Below are 11112 nucleotides of genomic sequence, written 5' to 3' on the forward strand. Positions count from 1 at the left end.
AAAACAACAACAAAAAAAACCTTATCATTTGCAGTAACACAAATAAAATTACAGAACATTATTCTAAGTAAAATAAGCCAGACACAGAAAGGCAAATATGTTCTTACTTATAAGTGGAATCTAAAACAATAGAATTCAAAGAAGCAGAGAGTAGAATGATGGTTATCAGAACCTGAGGGTTTGGGAGCAATGGTAAGATCATGGTCAAAGTCTCCTAGGCTTCAATTAGGAGGATTGTTTATGTGATGGTTGAGGGAGGTAGGGGGAGGATATATTGCACAGCCTGGTGAATATAGTGAATGAAAATGTATTTATATATATATATATATGTACATTTCAAAATCTCTGAGTGATTTTCAAATGTTCTCACCACAAAAGATAAGCATTTGCTGTGATGAATATATTAATTAGATTGATTTAATTATTCCACATTGCATTCCTCAATCATTGCATTGCTGATTGTGGAATACAATGTATATAAATACAACTATGATTTATCAAATTATAATTAAAATTAAAAATTGTTTCAGTTGCAATATAGTATTTTTTTGTGGGATAGAAGTATATATGACACTCCCAAACTAAGGGCATCCTATAAAATAATTCACCGGTACTCTTCAAAAGTGGTAGGGATATAAAAGAAGACTAATGTGCTGCCCCAGATTTGAGAAGACTAAGAAGACATGATGAATAAATTAAATCTTGGAAAAGGAAAATTTTAAGTATAAAATTATTGCAAAATAGAAATTTGAAAAACATTAAAAATAACAATGAATTACTACTCAGAGTCATTTCCTAATAATTACTTGGATTTTTTTTTTTTTATCAGTCTTCAATGTATTTTTTTCTTTCTTTCTTTTTTACTGAGATGGAGTCGTACTCTGTCTCCCAGACTGGAGTGTAATTCTCCAATCTCGGCCCACTGCAACCTTTGCCTCCTAGGTTCAAGTGGTTCTTGTGCCTCAGCCACCAGAGTAGCTATGATTACAGGTACCCGCTATCACACCCAGCTAATTTCTGTATTTTTAGTAGAGACAGGGTTTTCACCATGTTGGCCAGACTGGTCTTGGACTTCTGGCCTATTAGTGATCCCCTGCCTTGGTTTCCCAAAATAATGTGATTACAAGCATGAGCCACTGTGCCTAGCCTTGAATATTTAAAAAAATCATCATGTGAGATGCTTCAATGTTTAAAGTCAATGAAGTTAAAAAACTACCGGACATGTTCGAAATTATTGATAGTAGAGTTAAGCAATTGACAGGCTGTTGTTCAATTACAAATGGCACATACAAGTTAAGCAGCTGAAAAAAAGCAGACAATTATTAATGCCAGATAAAATTTTAAAATAATTATTCTGTAAAATAAATTTAATTGTATTATAAGTTATGGCTCGGTTGTAAATAATATTTACATATGTAGTAGTATCAACACTTGATGTGTTTATATTATGTAGTCACAATTAAGATGCAGCTATGAAGAGAATGAATGGACTGGTGATGTTGTGTGAAGTACAGGAGATAAAGCACTAAATCTCCATTTAGTTAGTATATGGGAAAATTAATAGATATTGTCCAAAATGGAAAAGCAAAATGTAGCATTCAAAACATGTTATGCAGAGATCTTCCATAAATACCAGAGGAACCAGATGTAAGAGTTTAAAGTAATTGCCTTAGAGCAGACCCTGGGAATTTGGGGAGTGAGCATTGGTATTGTTTATTATAAGAAGCTTACTATTAATGTTATCACTTGACTCATTAAAAATTCACTGTATTTTTGGTTGTTTGCCCTCAAGTCCTAGAGCACAGCTGTTATCTTAGTATCTTTCTGCATCATATTCCTGTGGGTTCCCAGCAGTCATTTTTGTTTTAAATATTCTGTTTCTTAGACCCCATATCATGCTTGGTCTACTTCCTCACTTTGGTAGAAACGTCAAGTAGATTTCTGAAAAAATTGAACATTTTGATACATTAAGAAAAAAATTGATACTCTAATTTCATGTTTGATTGATACCAAATTCTAAATTATAAATTATACTCCTTTGGAGTTTCACAGGCATTATTCTATTGATTTCTGACTTCTAGTAGTGACGCTGAGAAATTCAAACTCATTCTAATTTCTAACTTTCTGTATATCAGTTGCACTTTCTTTCTTTCTGAAACCTTGTTTTTCTCCTTATCTCTTGTGTTTTGAAATTTCAGGATATAATTGGAGTGGAGCTATTTTCATCCAATGCTCTGGGCAATCAGTAGCACCTTTCAAAATGAAAATCTGTGTTTGTTAGCTCTGGGAAAGGTCTTGGATGCTTTCTGAGTGTGGCTTTCTCTCTTTTATTTTCTCTATTAGATCTTACGGGAACTTCTATTATTTGGATATTAGATCTCCTGGCCCAATTGCCTTATCTTTTTGTTATGTTTTCCCATATATATTCTCTTTCCTCTACTTTAACTTTGATTTATCTCTTCTAGTGAGTCATTTACTTATGCTACAATATTTTTTTTTTTTTTTTTTTAGACAGAGTTTCCCTCTTTTTTCCCTGGTTGGTTTTCAATGGCGCAATCTCGGCTCACCGCAACCTCCGCCTCCTGGGTTCAGGCAATTCTCCTGCCTCAACCTCCTCAGTAGCTGGGATTACAGGCATGCGCCACCATGCCCAGCTAATTTTTTGTATTTTTAGTAGAGACGGGGTTTCACCATGTTGACCAGGATGGTCTCGATCTCTTGACCTCGTGATCCACCCGCCTCGGCCTCCCAAAGTGCTGGGATTACAGGCTTGAGCCACCGCGCCCGGCCTATGCTACAATATTTTTAATTCCCAAGGCTCCTTTTACTCAAAAAGGTTTTTAAAAATAGCATTCTATCTTGTTTACTGAAATTACTTATTTTTTCCCTGGGATTATTAATGATATTTTTTATTTTAGAATCTGCTTGTTTAATCTGTTTCCTTCAAGATGCTTTACATTTATTCAGTTGTTTTCAACTCTCTCTGGTGATTCCTAGTTGTATGTTCAAGAGTTTAAGAGGCTGACAATCTCTTTGAATCTTTGAAAACATATGAGAGTAGCCAACCTTGGACTTCACTCTAATGTAATTTAACCAAGCTGTTTCCTTGATGGAACTTGATATTAATATCTTTACATCTTCTCTTTTCTGTAGGTTACAATTCAAAGAGAGATATGTCCTAATCTTGTTCCCTGTCTCTTTCAATCCAGAGTCCCTCTGGTAAATATCCACAAGACAATAAACTTCTGATCTGCTAGAGTGAGGGGCAATTGCAGAAATGTCTGGAGGATGGAAAGGAATCTGGGGCCTATTTATTCTAAAAAGTCTAGCAAATCATCTGGATTTTAGTCTGAGTTTCAACTTTGAGAGTTACCTGTGGATATCAGTTCCTTAGTCTTTTGCTGGTTCTGCAGTGTTGATTGCTTTGTGAATTTCCTTAGTGAATACTAAGCTCTGATATTTTAGCTTGCCCAAATTCCTACCTATGGGGTCTGGGAAGTCATGCCTTGCAAACTATAAATTCTCATCAGATGGGTTTTATGTGACCCTAGATGTCATGACGTACTTTTCATCATGACTCCAGCATAATATTTTTTTTCTTGTAGAACAAAAAAATATTTAACCTCAAAATATGTTTCCTTGCCATACCTTGAAATTGCCTTGCAAAGTCTCTTGTGGGAAAAATCTATATTCTATAGAAAATCTGATTTCCCCTTTGTTTTTCTTCCTCTCTTCCCAGATCTAGGAGGTAATCAACTAAGAGCCATGCACCCCTCTAAGCTGAATAAGAAACAATTTACAACTTACTCTCTCTAAAGTCTGCTGAGAGCTTCCTCTGCACAGTGAAACTTGGTTTCCACACTCCTTTATCTTTAACCTGAACATTCCTTTCTATGGATCTCAGATCTTTAGGCAAACTCAACCGAATGTCAACCAATTGAAAATGTTTAAATATGCCTATACCCTGGAAGCCCCCACTCTGAGTTGCCCCACCTGTCTGAATGAAATCTATGTATTTCTTAAGTGTATTTGATTGATGTCTCATGCCTCCCTGAAATATATAAAACCAAGCTGTGCCCCAATGACCTTGGGCACATGTTCTCAGGAACTCCTGAGGGTTGTGTCATGAGCCATGGTCACTCATAATTGGCTCAGAATAAATCTCCTAAAATATTGACAGAGTTTGACTCCATTCACTGCCATTAGTATTGACTGAAGATTTAGCTTCCACAGGTTTGCTGAATTGCTTATTACCTGACCTTCTATTATACTTTTTAATTGTTACTGCTGTAAGGTTCTTTCTAATTCAATTTGTCATTATCTGTTTATGATTTTAAACATTTTTTCTTAATTATTGTTATTTAAGTCAGTGTAAAAAAATGTACAAGTGAATTCATATACTTAAACAACCATATTTATCTGAAATTCTTGGAAAGTTTCTTGAGGCCTGAATTAGTTGTCATTATAACTCATGATTTTATCTTATCCTCAGGCCAGTCTGCCTCATATGCATGAGTCCTCAAGAATCACGGGGGCAAAGGAATTAGATTGTTGGCACTTTGGAAAAGAAAGATGTTTTATAGCTTTGGGAAAAAGGTAATTATAGTAGCGAAATTAATATGTGAAAGGACTTACAGGGTGAGAACATCCCAGGGTGAGAATGGTATGACTCCTATGGAACTGATTACTGCTTTCTGGCTTTATTAGTAGTACTTAGTAAAGGAATTGACAATTCCTCAACTAGTCTATTGAAAGGCAGGAGTAGAAGGCAGTATTGCCTGTGGGCAGAAATACATATGCACACTTACCTTTATAGTCATACTATAAAGAGAGCTTCCTTATACATTTGATCTCTTGTCAACAGAAACCTGCAAAATGAAGTTTCAGTTAAGAAGAGACCAAATGTACAAGGAAGCTCTCATAAAATTCAAATGGAGCTGAAAAATTTCTGTCGCCTAGTGACGTCATAGCCACATTGTAGTATTGTAGCACAATGCATTAACTTTTCCTGACAACTATTTCTAATAACTATTAAAAATGATATAAAGATTTTTATAAAACTTCAAATAAGATTCCAATATCTCATCATTTTCAGTTCCTCCTTCCTTCCAATGATTTACAAATAAAAGATACAGTGATTAAAGGACATTCATGAATGGTTTAACAGTGGCGATGCTTTCTGAGAAATGCATCATTTGCTGATTTTGTCATTGTGTGATCATTGAGTATACCTACACAAACCTACATGGTGGTGCCTACTACATACCTGGGTCATATGGTATCGTCTATTGCTGTTGGGCTACAACCTGTATAGGATGTTACTGTACTTCATACTGTAGGCAGTTGCATCACAATGGTAAGTATTTATGTCTGGTGCGTACTGTGTCCTGTGCTGCATGAGGGTTCAAAGACCTAAGAGGGAACAGTGGGGGATAAAGAAAAACACAAACACAAACGGCCAGGCAGTCCGGGAGGTGAGAAAGCTCAGCCAGGCGGTCCGGGAGGTGAAGGATGTCAATCTCTCTAGCCTGACCTGTCTCAGTGTATTTTATTTGTTCACAAAGCACATAGCGGAGGGAGGGTGCAGTTACTTGGAACAGCCTGTGGTTATTATTCTCATACTTCAGTTAACATACTTCAGCTAACAACTATCTTGCAGCAAGGTCTATGAAAGCTGGTTTTCTCTCCAGGCCTGTCTGTTCTATCCCGAGCCATACAAATCCTCCTATTACGGTTTCACTTCTCTGGAGTTCACCCAAAGTTCACAGCAGCTTTGCTGCCTATCCCCCAGTGCGGGGGTGGATGACTCTGGCTCCCTATGTTTATGTATCTAAATATATCTAAACATAGTAAGGGTACCATAAAAATGCAGTATAAAAGTTTAAAAATGCCACCCCTGTATAGGGTCCTTACCATGAATGAAGCTTCAAGAGTGCAAGTTGTTCTGGGTGAGTCAGTGGATGAGTAGTGAGTGAATATGAAGGCCTGGGAGGTTACCGTACACTACAGAAGACTTTAAAACAATGGACACTTAGACTACATGAAATTTACAAAAAGATATTTTTCTTTGTTCAATAATAAATCTTAGCTTACTGTAACTTTTTAACTTTATAAGCATTTTCTTTTTTTTAACTTTTTGACACTTTTGTAATAACTTAGCTTAAAACACAAACACATTGTACAGCTGTAAGAAATATTTTCTTTCCTTATATCCTCATTTTATAAACTTTTTTCAATTTTTAAATTTTGAATTCTTTTGTTTTTTACTTTTCAAATGTTTTTGTTAAAAACTAAGACAAAAAACACATATTAGCCTAAGCCTACACAAGGTCAGGATCATCAATATCACTGTCTTCCACCTCCATGTATTATCCCTTTGGAAGGTATTCAAGGCGAATAACAAGCATGGAGCTGTCATCTCTTATGATAAAAATGCTTTTTCCTGGAACACCTCCTGAAGAACCTGCCTGAGAATGTTTTATATTTACCTTTTGTAAATAAGCAGGAGTACTCTTTAATATAACAATTCAAAAGTATAGTATAGTAAATATATAAACCACTAACATAGTCATTTATTTTTAGGTATTATGTACTGTACATAATTGTGTGTGCTATAGTTTTTTTTAACTTTTACTTTAGGTTGAAGGTACGTGTGCAGTTTTGTTACATAGGTACACGTATGTCACTGGGGTTTGTTGTACGGATTATTTTGTCATCCAGGAACTAAGCCCAGTTAGTACTCACTAGTTATTGTTTATGCTCCTCCACTCTCCACTGTCAAGGAGGCTCCAGTGTCTGTTGTTCTCTTCTCTGTATTCTTTAGTTCTCACCATTTAGCTCCCACTTATAAGTGAGAACATGTGAATGGAGCTGAAGGCATTATCCTTAGCAAACTAAGACATGAATAAAAAAACAAATACTGTACATGCTATAGTTTTATATGACTGGCAGCACAGTAAGTTTACACCAGAATTACCAAAAAAAAAAAAGTGTGCATTTCACTATGACTCTATGACAGCTACATCATTAGGCAATAGGAATTTTTCAGCTCCATTATGATCTTATAAAACCACCATTGTATATGCAGTCCAACACTAACCAAAACTTTGTTATGAGAATTGTGATTACATATACATATTATAAACACACTACCACACACATATAAATGTATATACACAAACATAAATAAATGTATATTTGCATGAATTATATATAAGCACATATGTGTGTATGTATAAGCCATATATATGCGTGTTTCAAGCAGTTGGCTCACAAAATTATGAAGGATAGCACATTTGAAATAAGTAGGACAGGCCAGCAAGCTGAAAACTCAAGCAAGTGTTGATATTACAATCTTGGATCCAGAATTTTTTGGGTAAGCCAGCAAGCAGCAAACTCAGACAGGACTTTGTTGTAGTCTAGAGTTTGAAACCTGAAGGGAATGCTGGCAGGCTGGAAACTCAGAAGGGATTTCTATCTTGAAATACTGAGGCAAAATTTATTTGCCCTGGAAAAAAACAGATTTTGCTCTTAAGGTCTTTCATTGATTGGATGAGTTCTTCTCATTATTGAGGATAATCTACTTTAAAATCAACTTATTGTAGATGTTATTGTAGACTAGTCACACCTACAAAATAGCTTCCCTGCAACATTTTTGCTGTGTTTGACCAAATTACAATGCATAGCCTAACCAAATTGACACGTAAAATTAACCATCACATATCCTGTCCTTTGAAATGTCTATCAAAGGACTAATTTCTAGAATACATATTGCAGTGTAACATGATAACAACATTTCTGGAAAACTGGTTGGTGATTTTTCAAAAAGCTAAACATGCAACCTCCATACAAGTCAGCAGCTTCACTCATGGACATTTATTCTAAAAAAAAATTATGCTAACACAAACATTTATACATGAGTGCTTATAGCAGAGTCATTCTTGCCAGTAAAAAACTGGAAACAATTCACACGTCCTTCAATAGGAAAATTATTTAACAAATGTGGTGTGTACATACAATGAAATACTGCTCTACAGTAAAAAGAAATAAGCCCGATGATATCTTACAGCATTATCTCAAGTGAAATAAAGATAATCCCAAAGTTTACATACTGCATACTTCCATTTAAATAATGTTCTTGAAATTATAATATTATTTCAAGGCAATATTATAGAAATTTTTCTACGCAATAAAGATAATTTATCTATATTATAGATATTATCTGAAAATATTAAGAAATGATAATATTGTAAATATGGATAAATGATTATTTCATTAATATAATTACAAATAATATTTTAGTGATAATGGTATTATAGAAATTATGATAATATAGAAATGGAGAAAACTGGTGATTTGGAATACAGGTGTGTGCCACCACTGCCAGCTACTTTTTAAATATTTTTTTTTTGTAGAGATAAAGAGTTTTACTGTGTTGCCCAGGCTAGTCTCCAACTCCTGGGCTCAAGCAATCCTTCCGCTTCAGCCTCCCAAAGTGCTGGGATTACAGGTGTGAGCCATTGCACCCAGCCTGAAGTCAGTAAACTTTATTTGATATGCTCCTCTTTTTTGAGATGAAGTTTCACTCTCTTTGCCCATGCTGGAGTGGAATGGTGCAATCTTAGCTCACTGAAACCTCCACCTCCCCAGTTCAAGTGAATCTCCTGCCTCAACCTCTAAGTAGCTGGGATTAAAGGTGTGTGCCATCACACCCAGCTAATTTTTTGTATTTTTAGTAGAGACACGGAATTGGGTGGGATACGAGGGAAGTGAGTGTGGTTTTAAAAGGGCTACCTGAGGAATCATGTAATGGTGAAACTGTTCAGCATCCTGACTCTATCAATGCTAATAATGTATTTGTGATAATGCACTATGGTTTTGCAATATATGATAGGAGGAGAATTGGGTAAAAGACACCCGATATTACTCTTTAAAACTGTATGCAAATGTACAATTATCTCAAAATTAACAGTTTAATTTTAAAAAATGAAAGATCTTTGATGACAAAAATCAAAGAAAACCAAACTGGAGATATGAAAGAAGTATATTTAAAGATTTAATATAAATAAATTTTGATTTTTCCAAATTTTTAGATTAAATAAAATTCCAATTTCAGCACAATGTATTTATGAAGGCAGGCTAATTGTAAGATCTATATGAAAACAAATGATATCTAGAATATTTTAAGCAATTTTTATGAGTAGAACAGAGATTGAGGCCTTATACCTCATGACTTTTAGGCCTAATCTAAAGATACAAGACTTAAGACTGTGCATAAGTAAGACTAGTATAGATTAATAGATTGTGGAAACAAACAACAACCAGAAATATTTATTCTGTTCTTTTATTTTTAATAACATTACCAAAACAATTCAGTAAGAAATAAATATTTACTATAAGGATGCTATAACCAATTGTTCACAAGGAAAAAGAGATAACTCAACCACTATCCAATATCATATACAAAATTTAGTTTGAGATAGATCATAGATTTTAAAATAAATATAATAAACTTTCTACAAGAAAACATAGGAGAACATGGTCATCATCTGGATATGAAAAAAATTTTCTTAGAAACAGAATAAAACAATAAAAAGAGTTAAAATCATCAAAATTAAAAACCTTCCAGTCAAAAGATTTTATGTAGAAAAGAACTAGGCAAACCACAAATTAGAAAAATAACTCACAAAACATGAATCTAACAAAATATGTGTGTCTGGTAGATATATAAAACATATGTGTGTCTTGTAGATATATAGATATATAAATAGATTTAGATAAATAAAGATGGATTATGATATTGATATAGATATACAGTTAGAGATTTATCTTTTAAATTAAATAGTAAAACAATTCCCTTTTTGAAAAGTGGACAAAAATTTTGAATAGAAATTTTACAAAGATGAAGACATAAATGATTAATAAGCACATGAAAATGTATTCAATCACAAGAGATCAGAGAAAAGCAAATTCAGACCACAATGACATGCTACTTCATGCACAAAAATCAGGCCAATATTACAGTAAATAGATCACAAAATGTGAGCAAGAATGTAGAACAAATTAAATTCTTATGAATTATTGGTAGGAATGTCAAAAGTTACAATAGCTTTGGGAAAAAAATTCACAATTTATTATAGAACTAAACATATGCCTCCTTTATCATTCAACTTTTTACTTCTGAATGTTTACTCAAATGAATTAAAAGTATATATTCAAACATGCACACATATTCACACATACAATATCATATACAAGAATGTTATATGAGCTTTATTTCTTACAGTCAAAACTGGAAACAGCCATTCATCAACAGGTGAATGGGAAAAAGTGCGGCATATTTATATAATAGGATACTAATTGTTAATAAATAAAAGGAATAATTGCTAATAATAATAATAAAGATTAATTGCAATAGTATGCTAAATAAAGCAAGTTCTATATAAAAGAGTACACACTGATTTCATTTATATGAAATTTCTATACTGGCAAAACTAATCTATAAAAAAACAAATTGTACATGTCATTGCCTCTGGTATCAGGGTTATTAAAAATACCAAATAAATGGCATTATAAAACTTTCAGTAATTATGATAATGTATTTTGATAAAGGTTTTGGTTTCACAGATGTATATACTTGCCTAAGCTCACCAACTTGTGCACTGGAGTTTGTATAATTACCTATATGAATTTTTTTTCTAATAATAGCTAGCTGAAAAATATCTATTAAAGAGTAATGCCACAAGATGGCCAAGTAGAGGCACCGAGAGCTTGTTTCCTTCAATAAGAAAGGAAAAAATTAAAATAGAAATGAAACATACAAAAGGCTGCTAGGTATTAGCCAATTGCTTCACCACTGGGCATAGTGAAACAGTATTAAGAGGCAAGTGTATAGCAATACATTTATTCATCAAAAAGCAGAAAGATTTCAAATAAATGACATAATGATACACCTCAAGAACTAGAAAAACAAGAACCCATCTAAACCCAAAATTAGTAGAAGGAAATAAATAATAATAATCAGAGCAGAAATAAACAAAATTGGGACCACACAAAATAGAAAAAAAATACCAATGAAACAAAAAATTGGTTTTCTGAAAAGTAAAGAAAATT

Source organism: Cebus imitator, unplaced genomic scaffold (genome assembly GCF_001604975.1).
Source record: "Cebus imitator isolate Cc_AM_T3 unplaced genomic scaffold, Cebus_imitator-1.0 Scaffold143, whole genome shotgun sequence".
NCBI classification, from domain to species: Eukaryota; Metazoa; Chordata; class Mammalia; order Primates; family Cebidae; genus Cebus; species Cebus imitator.